The sequence below is a fragment of the Mesoplodon mirus genome, assembly GCF_964341445.2.
Source record: "Mesoplodon mirus genome assembly, chromosome: 7".
NCBI classification, from domain to species: Eukaryota; Metazoa; Chordata; class Mammalia; order Artiodactyla; family Ziphiidae; genus Mesoplodon; species Mesoplodon mirus.
The window spans coordinates 127,240,473-127,259,944 of record NC_138983.1 but is presented as its reverse complement, the minus strand read 5'-3'; the positions used below and the strand labels follow the sequence as shown (position 1 = coordinate 127,259,944).

Genomic DNA, 19,472 nt, shown 5'->3' with positions numbered 1-19,472 from the left:
GGTTGTAGCCGTATGTCACCAGACTGGCCGCTGCCTGACGTTGAGAGCTTCTCCGCCGGCTGACTATAGAGAGGTGGCAGCCGTCAGCTGCAAATTTAAACAAATGAACTGCGTGCTGTCTCCTGGGGCCGCGTAGGACCCGAGGCCTGTCTCACAGCTCATCATTTTTTTTTTGTTTCCACTGGGTCTTTTGTGTTTTTTTGAAGAAAAAGGGAAAATCCCCACAGCATCAGTGCTAGTCAAGCATTTCAGCTTCTTTCCCAGCAATAGTTGTCTCACTTGGGGCTTGTAACTGGTTTAAAGGCTGCCGCTCGCTTCTCCCTGCATCTCCACCAGCCTCCCAACAGGGAGTTGTGCCTTATAATGAAAACCACCACATCGGTCGGGGGGCTTTGAGGGAAACTCCACGCAGAAGGGGAACAGGAGGTGAGCTCTTCCAGGCCCTCTCCTCCAAGCTGCCTCCAAACCCTCATCTGTCTCCCCACTAGGGCAACCCAGCCCCCAGTGTGCCCAGGGCTGAAAGTCCCTTGTCCTGGGAAACCCCTCAGTCCAAGGCAGACTGGGATACCCTACCCTACTGGGCAGCATCCTTTTGCCCAGGCAGGGGCAAAACCCCTTCCCTTTCTAGCTCAAGTTCAGAAGAGATAGGTTAGAAGTTTTCAAAGAGAGCAACACTAAAACATTGCTGGAAGACAAAACCAAAATTACCCAAATCACCAAGCACAAAATATAGTCACAGAAGAGTCATTTTCTGACTCAAAATTAATGATGTTCGGGCTTCCCTGGTGGCGCTGTGGTTGAGAGTCCGCCTGCTGATGCAGGGGACACGGGTTCGTGCCCCGGTCCGGGAAGATCCCACATGCCGCGGAGCGGCTGGGCCCGTGAGCCATGGCCGCTGAGCCTGCGCGTCCGGAGCCTGTGCTCCGCAATGGGAGAGGCCATAACAGTGAGAGGCCCGCGTACCAAAAAAAAAAAAAAAAAAAAGAGAGATTAAAAAAGAAATAATAGTAATGATGTTCTAGCTATAAATTAACTCGGTTGGCACATAAATGGTTCATGTCATAGACTACCCAGCTAGAGTAGACTTTTACATGGGAGGACCCTGAGGCCCAGAGAGGCAGAGTGACGTCCTCAGGACCCACAGCTAACCAGTGGCAGAGCCAGGACTGAACCCAGGCTTCCTGACTCCATATTCAGCGTTTCGCCTATCCCACCAGGCTGCTACTCTTACAGGCTCAACGGAACCCTTTTCCTTTCCCTCACCTCTGCCCTGTCTGTGGACCCCTACCTTTAAGAAGCTCAATGTAGACACTGATCGACTTCCCCTCCAAGTCTCATCTTCGTGCTTTTTCTTCCAGGAGAGGTCCACAATGATACAAAAACAGTGAGTGCACACACAGAGGCACCCACACATGACGTGCTCTTTCCTTGCCCCACCTCATCCTCCCCTGCCAGCCAAATGGCCATTGGCTGGGATTCTCCCCTTTCTAGTGCCCTCCTTCTCCTTTTCCTCCATGTTCATCTTCCCCTTTTCTCTCCCCCACTTCACCCCAACAGATACATCTTTCTTGGGTTTTGACAGCTTGAGGAGTTTTCAGCCTGTATCTGTACTGTTGAGGTCTTTCTTTCCTCAATCTCCATTCATTGCCTTCAGCACCAGCTTTCAAGGAGGAAGAATTTCAGGAAAAGGGGCCAGAGTTCCCTTCTGCACTTCCAGTCTGGAAACCTTCAGGAGGAAGCTGCCCCAGTGTTTCCTGTGTAATCCCCATTCTTCCAGCCCCACCCACCCCAACATCCCTGCCCTTCCAATCAACTGATATACTCAATTTAGCTTTTGCTACTCTAAGGACATTGATCAGGAAAGAATATAGTACATAGACTCATGTAGGAATTGGAAGGGAATTTGAAAGAGCAACCATTCTATCCTCATTCCCCCCTTCCCCTACCCCCAGCAAATTCAAGATTCCTGTCACTACGTCCTCATCAAATGGTCACCCAGTATTAGTCAAACATCACCAAGGGTGAGAAATTTGTTTCTTTCAAGAGGTCGTGTTTTAATGCAGTATGATTCTATCAACCCATTCTTTGACCTCTGGGTGATTTCTGCTTAATGGTCTAAATATAATCTGACTAGGACAAAATATAGGAAGATAAGATTTTCCTTGTTCAAGGTTCCATACTTATATAACTGTCATTAAAATGGTCTTTCCTGTGGGCTCCCATTCCCCTTGACAACATGCTTAGCAAATTTCACTTTGATGGTTCTAGTCCATCATCGCAGCTTATAAGGGGAAACTTTTGAAATCCTGATTCAGTCCTCTGTGGCTGTGATACCAACTTAGATAAGCCTGTTATCCTTGGGTCTATCCAAGTCTTGATGGAAAATATTGACAGAACAATGCCAAAAACAGAACCCTACTTCATGCCATTAGAAACTTACTATTCTCAAAGGTCAGAGAAGACTTCATGGGAGAAGGAGGACATGAGCTGGACATTGAAGGTTTGGATAGAGTGACCTGATATGCCTGGAGGGGAAGGTGCAAGGTAGGGGGCGTGGGAGATGATGAAGACTGCATGAAAAAGCGTGTGGAAAGAATTACTCAAGATGTGACAGGTGTGGTTATGGTGGTGTTGATGATGATGATGATGGGGGGTGTGGTCAGCAGCAAGAAGATGGAGGAGGTTGGAGTGTACACTGGACAAGGTAGGAACTGCTCTCGTGGCCTTCTCCTCTCTTACTCTTCCTGTGGGTGTCCATTCACCTTGTTGTGTGGCAGGTCCAGAAGAGGGGTTTGGGACGAGGCGCAGGACTGCTCCTCAGGTGCAGCAGAGGCCTTGGCTGTGGTTGCAGCTATGATGCTGGGGGCAGCGAGGCATCTGCTGGCTTCTCAGTGGCTGACCTGGGCTTTATGGAGAAGAGAAACCTGTGATGTCACCTGAACTCCTCTCTAGTCCCTTAACTTCCTGGTGCTTCTTGCATCATGGGCCCATTCAGATGCCCCTTCCTGTCTCTCCAGATGCTGGGACATACTGCAGGTTTCCAGGGCCCACTTCTCCCAGCCACTGACCTTTGATGGTCAACTGGGTTTGCCCTAAATGGGTAAATACCACCCGACTATGAGTTCTCAAGTTGCCTTAGAAGGTTCAGAGAGTAACTGCCTCTGGTAGAAAAGATGATCTTAAGATCTTCAAAGCCATAAAGCCAGACCAGCCCCGAAGAATAGAGAGGGAAATGCCTAGCCTGTGACCCCTTGACTTTAAGGATGAGATGGCAGGTGTTCCACCTGTGTGTGAGGGGGACATTTCCAGAGAAGGCAGCCCACATTTTATTTCAACTTGTTTATATTTCTTCCGGGTGGGATCCCAAGCCCCACCCCATGGGCAGCCTACCCGAGGCAGAGGTGTTTTCCAGGCTTCTCATCAAAAGCCTGACCACTGGTGGTTCTGACAAGGGTAGATTTGTGTCTGCCTTAGGCAAGATGGTGGCTTCGTATCAGCCCAGGCGGATGTTTCTCAGTAATTTTGCTTCACAGTTCATGCGTTAATTAAGTTTCTCTTTATTTCAGATACAAGATACAGTCACTTGTCTTGGAGTTCATTTCCTACACTCCACAGAAAAATTAAGTTGTTCTTCAGAGTGTTTGGGGTGCAGGGAGAGGGCTGGGGTTTCCCCCCTATTCTTTCACCACCTTGAGATGCTCACTCTCTCTGACCTGGACAGAGATCTTGTTCTCTTCTTTCTCTGGGTCTTCCCCAGCTGTTCAGAACAGCGCTCCACAGGTCCCCACCTAGCGAGTCAGCCCAGGGAGGTGTTGGGTATCTTTCTAGGATAAGAGAATAACAGTAACATTCGTATAGCATTTACCAATCTACAAAGTCGCTCAATTTTTATATTTCATTTTTCTTAATCTTTGTACTTAATTTCACATTTTTTTTTTTTTTTTTTTTTTTTTTTTGCTATATGCGGGCCTCTCCCTGTTGTGGCCTCTCCCGCTGCGGAGCACAGGCTCCGGATGCGCAGGCCCAGAGGCCATGGCTCACGGGCCCAGCCGCTCCACGGCATGTGGGATCTTCCCGGACCGGGGCACGAACCCGTGTCCCCTGCATCAGCAGGCAGACTCTCAACCACTGCGCCACCAGGGAAGCCCCTAATTTCACATTTAACTCTATTTAATCCTCAAGACTCGTTATGCAGGAGGTATTGGCATCACCCATGGCCAAATTTGCAGGGGGTGGGGCTGGAGGATGAGGAAACAGAGGCTCAGTTGCTCCCTCATGAGTACATTTGGGAAACGTGTGTGTGTGTGTGTGTGTGTGTACACATGCCAACGAGGCTGTGATGTAAAACCTATTTCAGGGAGAGTGATGACAGGGTCAGGGTCTGAAGCCAAACCCCGGGGGTCGCTCTACCAGACCACATGACCTTCTCTCAGAGATTCAGTTTCTCAAAGGACGGGCACTTACCTGGCTATCTGAGGGGAAAACTCCGCCTAAACCCTTCATGAGCTTTTTATCAGACACTTCCTATGTGCCATGAACTGCTAAGCTCTTCACACACATCACTTCCTATGGTCCTCTGAACAGTCTTTATGTGCTAGGTATGTTTATCACGTTATCACACATGTGGAAACTGAGCTTCAGGCAGTAGTGGGAAGTGGCTGTACGTGTTAACAGCTGTCTCAGTCACCGGTGACCCAAATGCACAATAAACATGAACACAGGAAGTGGGGTGGTAAAGGTTCTCAGTGCTGGAGCCGGCACCCACGCATAGCTCCTCTCATTAGGTAACAGGTAGGAGTCCTGCGGGGAGGAAATGAGCTGCAGGTGTTGGGGAGGTGCATCAAGGTTGCCTCAAGGTTATAGGGGCCATGAGCGTGTCTGGGAACCTCCGGCCTGGGGCGGGTTGTGTGGTCAGGATTAGAGAGTGAGGTTCCTGGATCAGGTGCTTGCATGCTGAGTACGGCTGAGCCCCGGCCAGAGGGGTGATGTGAAGATCGAGGGAGGTGGGATTCAGGCTCTGCCCTGGGAGGACTTTGTCCAGCAGAGAGGGCAGGACAGACCCATGTACCCAAGTCTGCACACTCATATACACATGTAACTTGAGAACATTTTCAAAGCAACATACACGCATGTATTGGAACCCAGTGCGGGCCGAGTTCAGCAGTGTGGAAGACACACAGAGTAGGAAGGATATACCCAGCGTTCCTTTACACATAATCCTGTGCGTGAATGTGCCGTATAAACAGTGGAAAGAAAGCCAGGTTTTATAGCAAAAGGCCTGGACTGGAAGCCCAGCATTTCTATTGTTCAATAAGGCTGCTTTTAGACCAGACCTGCCTAAATATATTCCAAGACACATCAAACACAGAATGCCAAACAGGGCTTCCTTAGGAAAGCGGTTCTCGAATGTTAGGCCTCAGAATCACCTGGAGGGCTTGTTCAACAGATGACTGGGCCCTCCCTCAGGTTTTCTGATTCCCACGGTCTGGGGTGGGACCTGAGAATCTGAACTCCTCACAAGTGACCAGGTGATGCTGATATTGCTGGCCTTGCAACCACACTTTGAGAACCACTGCCCTGGGCTACACAGCACTGGTATGCAGAGAGCACTGGCCCTGACCCGGCCCAAGCCAGCCAGCAAACTCTCAGCCTCTCCACGCAAACCCTGCCACAGCTGAGGCTTCTCTACAGCAACTCACCTCACAACCGGCACCACAACCCACGCTGCTTTCCCTCAGGACACCGGCTTCCCTGGGCCCCAAGCTGGCCCAGCTGAAATTCAGATCATGTCTTCCATCTCTGGCCCTTCTCTTGTCCATCTCGGCCTCCATGATAATTGGTGAAGCTTAAGTTCTGCTGGCTAACCTCAGCACACCGTGTAACCCAGTCACTTTGACCGTGGCCCATGGTATGAAATAGGTCTTACTTCACAGCCTCGTTGGCAAGTGTACACACACACACACACGTTTCCCAAATAATACTCATTCTTAGTATGTGTGCCGTACTCGTATTTTCTACCCTTCCTTTCTTCCTCCCCTGCTCCCTCTGGGTCTCTGCCTCTGTCTCTGCCTTTGCTCCTGTCTGTCTGTCTGTCTCTCTTTTTTTCTTCAGTGGAAGTCACTCCACCAAATAGCTTTCATGGATCCACAAGTAAGTCCAATCCCTGGGTATATAAGTTACAAATAAAACTTCTCTGAGCCTTAGCTTCCTGATCTGTACACTTGCAGAATGCCTGCACTGCCAATGTTGCTTCTGTTTGTCTTGAATAATATCATGTATGTAAAAGTCTTGTTTTCCAAATAGAAATACTCCAGTAGGTACAGAGTGCTATTAAACACACACACATACACACACCCACACCCACACATACCACACTTTTAAAAGGGGCTTGGAAGGAAGGAAGTTCAGACAGGACTTTGAGGGAAGGGAACAGGGAGGGAACTGAGGGAACTGAGCCCCAGCAGAGGTCTGTAGGTGGTACAAGCATATCTTGGGGAGAGGATGGTGGGCAGTTTTTCTGGACTGGAGCAGAGGAAGATGTGGGACAAGGACAAGAGGCTGGGAAGGTGGATTCTGAGGGGCACAGAGAGCCTCTCTGGGCATTTGGATCACAGATGGGGCAACTGGGAAACGCGATAGATCCTTTAGCCACAGAACTTCACAATGAAGATAGAATTAAGGGAAGTTTGTTCGTTTCAACTTCAAAAAAAACACTTATTAATTGCCTACTCCATGCCAGGGTGTAGCAGTGAACAAGACAGACTAGGCTTGCAGATGTCTCTGGTGAGGATGGGCCATGGGTCCTCATATAACTTAATTATTCCTTAAGCTTCCATTACATTCCAAGCACTGAACCAGATGCTGGGGAAAATAATAAGAAACAATCCTACACATGACTCCCGCCCTATCATAGCTTACACTCTGGAGAGGAGGTAGGCAGTAAACCAATCAACTATTTGCTTAGCAGTAATGACAACTTATAAAAATCTGTAAGTGCTCTGAAGAAAAGGAACAGGATTCTTAGAGAGAAAACAATAATGTGAACTCAATCTCCACAAACTAATAACCACAATCACAATACTCCCAGATTAATTTGCAGTTTATAAAGTCCTTTCCCATGCTTTGTCTCAGCAGGACCTCATCTCAAGCCTGTGGAAAAAGCCAGCCAGGAGTTCTTCACCTCTTTTTTGTTTTTTGATGTTCTGCTCTTTTCAGTCATTTTATTCCTTATCTTTTTCTTTTATAAATTTATCTATTTTATTTATTTATTTTTCTTATTTATTTTTGGCTGCGTTGGGTCTTCGTTGTTGAGCGCAGGCTTTAGCTGCAGCGAGTGGGGGCTACTCTTCATTGCCGTGCGCGGGCTTCTCACTGTGGTGGCTTCTCTTGTTGCGGAGCATGGGCTCTAGGTGCGCAGGCTTCAGTAGTTGTGGCACGTGGGCTCAGTACTTGTGGCTCGCAGGCTCAGTAGTTGTGGCACAGGGGCTTAGTTGCTCTGTGGCATGTGGGATCTTCCCGGACCAGGGCTCGAACCCGTGTCCCCTGCATTGGCAGGCAGGTTCTTAACACTGCGCCACCAGGGAAGCCCCTCTTTACTTCTTTTATTTGTGAGAAAACCAAGGCTCAGCCATTCTCATGAGTCGCATGAGTCTTTCCAGTAGAAAAGGAAGTTCAGCCAGTTCTGACTCCGGACCCCGTGCTCTGCCCTCCAGGGAGGAAGAGATGAACTGGCCCCCAGTGGGGCAGTTAGCCTGCTTGTTCTAGAGCAGATGTAAAGTGGCAAAATGTTCATCTCCAGGTGTAAAGAACAAGCTTATTATTACCAAGGGGGGAAGGGTGGATGGGATGAACTGGGAGATTGGGATTGACATATATACACTATTGATACTAATGAGAACCTACTGTACAGCACAGGGAACTCTGCTCAATGCTCTGGGGTGACCTAAATGGGAAGGAAATCAAAAAAAGAGTGGATATATGTATACTTATATCTGATTCACTTTGCTGCACAGCAGAAACTAACATGACATTGTAAAGCAACTATACTCCAATAAAAATTTTTTTAAAAGTTCATCTCCCCTACGTCCACGGCCTCAGAGCCTCTACGTGAGGCTAGAGAGAAGAACTGTGGTCAGCGAGGGGGTAGGTTAGGGGCCTGGCCTTGGATGACTCAGAGCGGGGCGGGCAGGACAGAGCAAGCTTGAAGGGCAAAGGCAGGAAACGCGAAGCAGGACTGTGAGATGGCATTGTCACATCATCTGCACCATCTCCATCTCTGTCTCCGTCTCCGGCAGTGAAAGTGAGCCGGGCCCAGGGCGGAGGTGATGGGCCAACGAAACTCACCACCGCGTTCACCTCTGTGACTGGGGACGCAGCGAGGCAGGCCCACCTGCCGTATCAGCACCTTGATCACGGAGCTCGTCAGAGCGAGGTTTCCAGATGACTCGGCCCTGCTGTCCCCAGGAAGGAAGCCTTCTGGGCTGCTGCGTGGGGGCCGCTGGTTGTGGGCTAGGCACTTGAAAGAGAGTAAACGATGACACAGCAGTGGGGGACAGGGCTGCTGACACTGTGGTTCCAGCTCTGGAGAGGAGGCCGGGAGAGGCTAAGATGGAGCAGCCACCTGGCCTCACCCACCACAGGGCGATGCTGGGAAAACCCCACAGTGGCTCCCTGTTAGCAAGGAAACAAGCACCAGATTCTGTAACTTGGCATTTTTATTATTTATTTATTTATTTATTATTTTTTTGCGGTACGCGGGCCTCTCACTGCTGTGGCCTCTCCCGTTGCGGAGCACAGGCTCCGGACACGCAGGCTCAGCGGCCATGGCTCACGGGCCCAGCCGCTCAGCGGCATGTGGGATCCTCCCAGACCGGGGCACGAACCCGTGTCCCCTGCATCGGCAGGCGGACTCTCAACCACTGCGCCACCAGGGAAGCCCCCTAACTTGGCATTTTTTGTCCCTGTAATCTGGCCCAAATGTACTGTTTTTCAGGTAATAACTACTTATAGAATGTCCACTCTCTATTTCTAAACCTCTGTCCTCCTGCTCCCCCTCAGGTGCATCGTCCTCCAACCACCCAGATTCCTATAGCTTCCCCGCTTCCTCTCCCCGCCCCTTCCTGCCTTCACCTTTTGCTTAAGGTGTTTCCTGAAATCTCAGCAGCCCTTCCCCCATATCTCTGCTGGACCAAAACTTGAATATCCTCAAGGCCCATCTCAGTGCCCCTCCTCCACAAAGATTCTCCTAAATCAGAGTAATCTTTTCCTCCCTTGAACTTGATCTAGCCCTTTACCTACATCTCTTACCTTTCATCTGGCATTGTAGTTACTTATGTACTATATACCCTCCTATTAGGCTATGAGAGCCTTTGGTGACCAAGTCTTTTATGATTCATTTCCCCCCTCTCCCTGAGAGCTTTGTACCTAGTAGGTGCTCAGTAATTGTCTTCAACTGACTCACTGAATGAAGGAATGAAGAGGGAATGGGAGAGGGGCCAGTGGAGGAGAGGTAGGAAGTCTGGGTAGGGCCCAGGGGAGGTTGGCTTGCCTTGAGGCTTTCTGTGGGCTGAGCCTGCAGAGCTTAACCTGGGACTGGCAGCAAGGTCAGGAGAAAGAACTCCGGCTTTTGAATCTCAGTCATCAGTAGCCGTATGACCTTGGGAAAGTCTCTGTCTTCTTCCTCATGTGTAAGTGATCTAATACCTATCTCAAAAGTTTATTGTGAGGACAGGTATGTGATCAATACAAGAAAACCCCCAATACCCAGTAGTGTTCGATAAAGTTGCTGACCAGTTAGCCAAGTGAGAGGGGTTTGTTTTAGCTGCTTGTTTTAGGTGGGGTGGGTGGGTGCGGCATTTGCCCTACTCCTCTTTGTAGCAGAGACATCTGCACACTGATCCTGCTAGATTATAACCCAGGACAGTACCAGGCACACTTCATGGAGTCAGCAGTCCACAGAGGTTTGATGAATGATGGATGAACACTGCATGATAACTGAGTCAATAGCCTCTGGAATCTAAAATCCTCCTTCTGGGGTTTCCCTGGTGGCGCAGTGATTAAGAATCCGCCTGCCAATGCAGGGGACACGGGTTTGAGCCCTGGTCTGGGAAGATCCCACATGCTGTGGAGCAGCTAAGCCCATGCACCACAACTACCGAGCCTGTGCTCTACAGCCCACAAGCCACAACTACTGAGCCTGCATGCCACAACTACTGAAGCCAGCCTGCCTACAGCCCATGCTCCGCAACAAAAGAAGCCACCGCAGTGAGAAGCCTGCACAACACAACGAAGAGTAACCCCTGCTCGACGCAACTAGAGAAAAGCCCGCACGCAGCAACGAAGACCCAACGCAGCCAAAAATAAATAAATAAAATTTAAACCTGACTAACTAAATAAAATCCTCCTTCTGGAAACTAAAGGAACATAAGCTGTGGCTGTTACTGTTGTTCTGCTTCAGGCAGATGAATTCTTATCCTCTGGGTGGTTGATCCAGCCCTGTGATCCTCCAGGGCCCCTGGCTAGATGCTGAGGGGAGACTGTAGAGGCAAAGGTGGGAGAGAGGCTCAGCTTGTGCACAAGGGCAATCACTCTTGCTTGACAGCAAACCCAGAAACGCAATGGCGCTTTTTGTCCTTGTCAGGCCTGGGGTGGGGAAGAGAAAAGCCACAAGGCACTGAGCCTTACAAATCAGCCCAGTGCCCAGAAAATGGACCCTGGCCAAGGCTGCGTAGCCATGGAACTCACTGTCCTGGAGATTGACCCAGGAGGCTGAGCCCTGGTCAGCAGCAGAGAGACAGCTCCTTGGGCTGGGCAGTGGGCAAAGAGGGTGGCTGGGGATGTGCCTGGGCATAGGGTAGAATGATCCCGAACTGGCCTTGGCAACTTCCAGGCACCCATTTCCTCCTGTGAGATGAGCAGAGTTTGGAACACATCATAGAAGCTTCTCGGACCAGGGGCACAGAGGCTGATGAGGGGCTCCTTTCCATAATCTGAGGCTAGTGTACAGGGATGTGTCATGTGTGGATGCACCCTGGAGAGAAACCGGCCTCCCTGATGTCTGGAGGTTGCTGAGCTGCAGGAATTCGTGGTCAGAGGACCCTTGTGGAACCGCACAACTCAGACTGGGGCTGGAACCCAAATGAACCTCAGCTGTGACTCGAACCCAGCCAAAACTCAGACTGGGAGTTGAACCCACTGTCTTTTAATTGAAATCGCACACCTGGTCTCGGACTTAATGAAACTCAGGTTCTTTATGTCTCAGTGCAGAAGGAAATCAGCGAGAAACAAAGTGATAGGTAAGAAGCAGATTTATTTAAAGAGATACACACTCCATAGACAGAGCATGGGCCATCTCAGAAGGTGAGAGGCCTTTTAGATACACATTCCTTAGACATAACGTGGTCTGTCTCAGAAGGTGAGCGTGGCCCTGAAATATGGGGTGGTTAGTTTTAATGGGCTGGGTAATTTCATAGGCTAACGAGTGGGAGGATTATTCCAATTATTTTGAGAAGGGGTGGGGATTTCCAGGAATTGGGCTACTGCCCACTTTTTGGCCTTTTATGGTCAGCCTCAGGACGGTTATGGCACCTCTGGGCGTGTCACTTAGCATATGCTAATATGTTAACATATGCTAATGTGTTACAATGAGCATATGTATAATGACGCTCAAGGTCTACTGGGGGGTCGAATCTTCGCCATCTTGGGCCTAATCGGATCTCACCAGTTTTTGTCGCATCCTCAACAGCTAGACATTCTTTTCAAGGTTGTGCCCTGCCCCCTTCCCTCCTGTCTCACTTGGGAGGCCACAGTCTCGCCCCAGTTTTTTTTCTCTGGGTGGACTAAATCTGTGTGGATCCCGCTTTCAGAGGGCCCATCTACTCTTTCCCCCCGTGCTGGGGGTCTCTGAGGGGGGGTTTTAGAGCCCTGCTGGGGACAGGGAGAAGGGAAGAGAGTGTCCTCACCCAGCCACCCCAAAACTGGCTGAGGACTTTGGGGGTGTGTCCCTGGGGCCATATCCTCAGGGGCAGGGGAGCTCTCCAGGCCTCTCTCCAGCCCCCCACAACTGTGTTTAGGGGAAGCCCCCCGGAGCCTGGCAGGGGGAAGAAGAGGAGATTTGTTGCTTTGTGAAGCCTCTCCTTACGGACCAGACTTTTTTTTTTCTAAAGAGGCTTCTTCTAGACTTATTATTTTTTTCAATCTAATTACACAGTATAAGAACATGTTATTTTTGTAAATGATTTACAGAAAAAGCCCTTTGGTCGAGACCAACAATGTGCTCCTACTTCTCCCCACGGATAACCACAGCGGCAAGGTCAGTGTCCTTCTCTCCAGACCTATTCCAGGCACCGTCAAAAAGGTAAGGTATTGCTTTGCTTCACTTTTCTGTAAAGGATGTCATGTTGTTCCTACTTAAGTACTGTAAGTCAAAGTCTTGTTTTAGAGGCAATATTACATGTCATTGGAAAATAGCAGGAAAAATCCGTCATAATGTTACAAGTGAGAACTAATGCAAATTTTGTGCACCATCTTTTTTCTTACACACAAATTGCAAATTTGTAATCATAGTATCCATGTGATTTTGTAGCCTGCCTTTTCATTGAGCATGCTCTCACAAACATTGTTTGGAGGTTTGTTTGTTTTTTCCCACCACTCCACGTGGCTTGTCGGATCTTAGTTCCCTGACCGGGGGTTGAACCTGGGCTCACTGCAGTGAAAACGCTGACTCTTAACCCCTGGACCGCCAGGGAATTCCCTGTTTGGAGGTTTTTAGCATGATATGTGAATGCTTAAAATTGTTCTTTTCCTGACTCTTACTGTTTCCAAAATGATAAAAGAATAGCCAGAGCAAATAGATATTAATTAAATGTATTCACAATTATTGTCAGGAATGTACTATATGCCAGGTTTTGTTCTAGGCTCCAAGGAAGTAGCAGTGAGCAAAATAAACAAAGATCTCTGTCCTCCAGTCTTCATAGAGCTTACTTTCTAAAGGTGAAAGACAGATAGTAGGCAAAATAAATTAGAAAATTAGATAGCGTATTAGGTAAATATGTGTATGAGAAGGGCATACGTGCTATTAAAAAAGGTAAAGCAGGAAAGGAGGACAGGGAGGGCTGAAGCTGTCAGGAAACACCTAACATTTAGAAGGCGACTTTTGGGAGAAGATTTGAAGGTTACAAGAGTGAGTCAAGAGCAAAACTTGGGGTAAAAATGTCCCAAGCCTCGGTTAGCAAGTACAAAGATTCTGAAGTGTGGGAACATGCAAGGAGGCCAGTCTGACTGCAGCAAAGCGAGCAAAGTGCTGTGTAAAGAAGATGACAGCAGAGATGGTGGGGCCAGATTATATAAGGCCTCATAGGTCCTGTAAGGACTTTGGCTTTTACTCTAAAGCAGGAAGTACTGGAGGCAGAGGAGTGTCATAATATGACATTTGTTAAAGTAGGCTCACTTTGGATGCTGCATTAAGAATAGACTCGAGGAGGGACTTCCCTAGCGACACAGTGGTTAAGAATCCGCCTGTCAATGAAGGGGACATGGGTTCGATCCCTGGCCCGGGAAGATCCCACACGCTGCGGAGCAACTAAGCCCATGAGCCACAACTACTGAAACCCATGCACTCTAGGGCCCGTGTGCCACAACTACTGAGCCTGCATGCCACAATTACTGAAACCCATGCACTCTAGGACCCGTGTGCCACAACTACTGAGCCTGAATGCCACAACTACTGAAGCCCGTGCACCTACAGCCCGTGCTCCGCAACAAGAGAAACCACCGCAGTGAGAAGCCTGCGCACCACAACGAAGAGTAGCCCCCCACTCACTGCAACTAGAGAAGAGCCCGCTCGCAGCAACGAAGACCCAACCCAGCCAAAGGAAAAAAAAACAAAGTTCAAACATCAAAATAAATAACATTAAAAAAAAAAAAAGAATAGACTCAAGGGGAATAAAAATGGAAGCAGGGAAACCAAGAAGCTATTTCTTTAGTCCAGGTAAGAGATGATGGTGACATGAACCAGTGTGGTTACAATGAAGGCGGTGAGAAGTGAGCAGATTCCAGGTGTATTTTGAAGGAAGCGCTGACATAATTAGCTAATGGACAACTCCAAGAACTTCGGCCTGAGCAGCTAGCAGGATGCAGTTGCCAGTAACTGAGATAGAGGAAACCTGGGAAAAAGCAGGTTTAGGGAGGGAGATGAAGAGTTTAGTTTAGGGCATGTGAGGCTTAAAATAACTATTAGAGGGGCTTCCCTGGTGGCACAGTGGTTGAGAGTCCGCCTGCCGATGCAGGGGACACGGGTTCGTGCCCCGGTCCAGGAAGATCCCACATGCCACGGAGCGGCTGGGCCCGTGCGCCATGGCCGCTGAGCCTGCGCGTCTGGAGCCTGTGCTCCGCAACGGGAGAGGCCACAGCAGTGAAAGGCCCGCGTACCGCAAAAAAAAAAAAAAAAAATAACTATTAGATGTCCAAGGAGAGTTGTCCATCAGGCAGTTGGATATTCAAATATAGAGATCAGAGGAGAGGAAGGAGCTCAAGATGTAAATTTGGAACAAACCAGATAGAAGTGAGAGTAGGCAGAGACGAGATGAAGGATTGTGGCCTAAAGCACAAGGTTCAGAGATGAGGGAAATGCATTCATTCATTTATTTCTCACAACAACGCTCTGAGGAAATTACTATTATTGTCATCATTTTATAAGTGATGAAATTCAGGCATAAAGTGGTTAAACAACTTGCCAAAAGTCGCATAGCCAGTAAGCAGCACAACTGAGATTTGAACCAGCCAGTCTGGTTCCAGTTACCATACACTTAACCTCTAGTTTATACAGGTGGGTTCTATTCATGATCACAATTTTCAGGTGGGGAACTGAGTCTTAGGCTAAGTAATTTGCTAATACTGGTGGCAGAGCTGGGATAGGAACTCTCTCATTGACTCTCTGCTTTGAGAGATCTCTGCTTTTTTAATCACTCTGCCATATGACCTGAACAACTCTCTGGAGGTGGGGAGAAAGCCTCTGCATCTCTCAAGTTATAGCCCTTAAACAACTGCCTTTCCTCCTCACACACAAGAATTTTCTTTTTTCTTTTATTTTTTTAATTTTTTTTATTTTTGCAGTATGTGGGCCTCCCACTGTTGTGGCCTCTCCCGTTGCGGAGCACAGGCTCCGGACGCACAGGCCCAGCGGCCATGTTTTTTCTTTTTTTTTAAATAAATTTATTTATTTTTTATTTATTTATTTTTGGCTATGTTGGGTCTTCGTTGCTGTGCGAGGGCTTTCTCTAGCTGCAGCGAGCGGGGGCTACTCATTGTTGCGGTGCACAGGCTTCTCATTTTGGGGGCTTCTCTTGTTGCAGAGCACAGGCTCTAGGCACGCAGGCTTCAGTAGCTGTGGCGCACGGGCTCAGTAGTTGTGGCGCACGGGCTTAGTTGCTCCATGGTACGTGGAATCTTCCCAGACCAGGGCTCGAACCCATGTCCCCTGCATTGGCAGGCAGATTCTTAACCACTGCGCCACCAAGGAAGTCCCCACAAGAATTTTTTGACTTGTCACCATGCTTGGAAAAGTGGGATGCTAGGTCTAGCTGCCAAGGCAGCCTCAGCCCCTCTGACCCTTCCCTTCCCCCTTCTCCTGGTCAGGAAGCCCGTGGTTGGATGGGATTCCTGACTTACTAAAGCTTAGGTCTTAAGGTGGTCCTATGGAATGGTTCTGTGTGGCCAACAGCAAGTTGCTTCCCTTCCCAGCCTCAGTTTCCTCTTCAGTAAAACAAGGGGATTAGGTCAGGACAGTGGTTCCCAAGCTGGCTGTGTACCTGATTCACCCATCTCAGGACTGTTTAGAGCCTGTAGTGCCCGCAACAGCCCTATTGAATCAGACTCTTCAGGGGTGAGGCCCAGGCATGTGTGTGGTACTTCCAACATACCCCTGATTAGGACGCCCTGGGTGCGATGATCTTGAAGGCCTCTTCTCAGTTGTGTGTGCTGTGGTTCTGGGACCTCCCTCATCTTAGACTGTGCTTCTCTGATGTCTCTCAGGGTCCAGAGCAAGGTGCAACTCTGAGTAGAGGGCAGGGAACTTTTTTTTTTTTTTTAACATTTATTTATTTGGCTGTGCCAGGTCTTAGTTGCAGCACGTGGGATCTTCCTTGCAGCATGTGGGATCTTATTTGCAGCACATGGGATCTAGTTCCCTGACCAGGGATTGAACCTGGGCCCCCTGCATTGGGAGCACAGTCTTAGCCACTGGACCATCAGAGAAGTCCTCGAGGGCAGGGAACTTGAGTTCTCATTGCAGCCAGGCCAGTAACTCAGCTCTAACAGGTTGCTTCCTCTCTCTGGACCTCAGTTTCCCCATCAGCAAGGAGAGTTTATGGGGGTGGGGTAGAGTTGCCCTAGATTCATTCACCCAGCAAGTATTCACTGAGCACCTACTTGACTCTTTGCTAAGCTCTACGATTCACTGGGTCTGAGTCTATATCACACAGAAAGGTAATATCATAACGGGTGAGGGTGGGAGGAGGGCTGCTGCCAGGCAACTTGTCCCAATTGCCTAGACTTCCAGGCATGGATGCCATAGGTTCTTTTTTAGCAGGGTGAAGGTCCCCTCTCCCTACACCCTCTTCCTGGCCCTGGCAGCTCCAGCTGGTCTCCACAGCAACAAACAAGCCTGCTGGGCTCAGGAAAGGAGCAGTATGCAAAACTGGTCAAATAAAAATCATTAGCTTTTCTAGATAATCTCAGTAACAAGCTCTAAAATATTAAACTAAACAATCCCACTTAAAATAGCATAACTACAACCTAGTAAGATCAACGTGTGGGCCCCAGCACCATAGCAGCATCACCTGAGAGCTTGCTAGAAATCCAGAATCCTAGCCTCTGCCCGGGGCCTGCTGACTCAGACTCTGCTTTTTAAGAAGATTCCCAGGTGATGGTATGCACGTCAAAGTTTGAGAAGCACTAAACTAAAAATAAAATCACCTCAGAAAATCCCTTGACAAGAAATGTGTGTGAGGCCAGCATGAGGACAAGCACATGAATTCCCTGAGAGACAGCACATAGCATGCCACGTTCCTGGATGGGGCGACTCAGAGGTGTGAAGATGTCTATTCTTATGAGCGCAGAATGTGTAAAAGTGATTTGTGAAGTTCACCTGAAAGAATGGCCAAGAATAGCTTTTTTTTTTTTTAAGTAAATAAAAATAATGAGATGGGATTTGCCCTATCAGAGAGAAATGGTGATAAGTAAGAATTCAGGTTCTGGAGGAAGTAGACCTGGGTTTGAATCTGGCTCCACCACTTCCTGGACATGTCACTGTTGTAGAATGAATTATGGTCCCCCCCCCACCCCATTCACATGTTGAAGCCTTAACTCTCAAATGTGACTGTACTTGGAAAGAGATCTGTCTCTCTCTCTCTTTGACTGAGAACAAAGGAAAGGTCATGAGAGACCACAGCAAGAAGGAGGTCATCAGCAAGCTAGGGAGCGACCCTCACCAGAAACCAAGCCCTGCCAGAACCTTGATCATGAACTTTCCAGCCTCCAGAACTGTGAGAAAATAAATTTCTGTTGCTTAGGCCACACAGTCTGCAGTATTTTGTTGCGGCAGCCTGAAGGGACAAATATAGTCACCTTGGGAAATATTCCTAACTTCTAGTAGCCTCAGTTTCCTCATCCAGGAGAGTGGGAACAAGAATACCATTTATAGCATCATTTTGAGTATTAAATGGAATAATACTCAATAATCAATGGATTCAAAGCACTTAGCACAATGCTTAGCCCTTAACAACAATTCAATAAATAAAAAGTACAGTGATAACAACTGTGCCACTGGGGCAGAAATTCAGAGAAAGACCAATGGAACCGAGTAGACAACACAAAAGCATACTTCAGCATTTATATAAGCTCCAGGAGAGAGGAGAGGGACTGTATTTTTATTCACCATTGTTTCATTCCCCCCCATGCAGCACGAGTATGGCACATAGTAGATGCTTTAAAATATTTGTTGACTGCCTGAATTAGAATTTAATATTATACGTGCTAGAGGAAGACTCATAAATCATTGGTGACAGAAAAGACTGTTCTTTGAATGATGCTGGGAAAACTGCTGATTTGGAATAAAATAGATTTTATCATTAAATTTTGTAAAGGGGATTTCAAACCATGACCCACAGTAAGAAATATGTGAGACATCTCAGCCCAGTAAATACACTCAAATATAAATTCATAATTAAAGCAAAAGATCATAAAACAGTATTTATCCTTATTATGTCAGATGGACTCTGATCTAATCTATTCTACTCCATTCCACGCCTATCTTATCCTATTAGAAAGAAAATTCTTGTCCCTACCCAGTAGACTGATCTCACAATACTAATGGTAGCTATCAGTAGTTTGAAAAGTACTACCTTATAAAATTCATTTCCAATTTGAAAAAGAAAAAGAAATTATAGATAAAGAATATGAAGGTTTGACTATTTAAATATTTATTTATTTATTTGGCTGTGTCGGGTCTTAGTTGCGGCACGTGGGATCTTTTGTTGCGACGTGTGAGCTCTCCATTGGGCACTTGGGCTTCTCTCTAGTTGTGGTGCACGGGCTCCAGAGTGCATGGACTTAGTTGCCCCATGGCATGTGGGATCTTAGTTCCCCAACCAGGAATCGAACCTGGGTCCCCTGCATTGGAAGGTGGATTCTAAACACTGGACCACCAGGGAAGTCCCGGTTTGACTATTTAAGCCTTTGAAACGTCTGTTGGAGGGATTGCATGTGGAAGAGGCAGCCGTGACTGAAACAGAACATGGCCATGACGCGAGAGGAAGAGGCCATTCATCCCTGACACTTCTTTCTTCCTCACACTCACCTAAGCATTGTGCTAAGAACTGAGGATGCGGCCTTCATCTGTGCTCTTTTCTCCTCCTACAGCCCCAACTCAGTCCAACCACCATTATCTCGCACCTGAACTGCCACCACCACCTCCTAACTTCCACTTTGCACCCCACCATCCTATCTCCTCACAGCAGCGAGAGTGAGATATTTAAAGTATAAATTAAATCACTCCCTTCTTAACACTCTTCACGTACATACAATCCAAACTCTTGGACGTGGCCTCAAAGCTCGATGGTGCCTGGCCCCTGCCCACCTCCACCGCATCCTCAGATGCTCCCCATCCTCCTTTTTCCCCTGGCCTTCTCTCAGTTCCGTCTGAACACAACACTCTTCCCTCAACTCTGCTCCCCTGGCTTCTTCTCATCCCTCATAACTCAGCCTCGGTTACCTTCACACAAACCAAAGCAGGCCCCCCACTCAGCGATTTTTTCCCCAAATGTGTAAATATTTGCTATTTGTTTGCTCCTTTCTTTATTGTCCAACTCCCCTTATAGTGTAAGTTCCTTGAGGGCACAGACCACTCAGTCTTCTTGACTGCATCATCCTCGACACCGAGCACAGGGTCTGGCCTATAGTAAGTGCTCAATAAATAT

The 19,472-nt window shown here is 48.1% G+C and overlaps 1 long non-coding RNA gene across 1 annotated transcript in view; it reads left to right on the top strand.

Annotated features, from left to right (window-relative positions):
• The first annotated feature begins 3,893 nt into the window (after positions 1-3,893).
• LOC309807426 overlaps positions 3,894-19,472 on the top strand; it is a 115,266-nt gene continuing 99,687 nt past the window's right edge. The window contains exon 1 of the long non-coding RNA XR_014294563.1: positions 3,894-4,113. This is a non-coding gene — a long non-coding RNA (uncharacterized lncRNA). The remainder of the gene's footprint in view (positions 4,114-19,472) is intronic.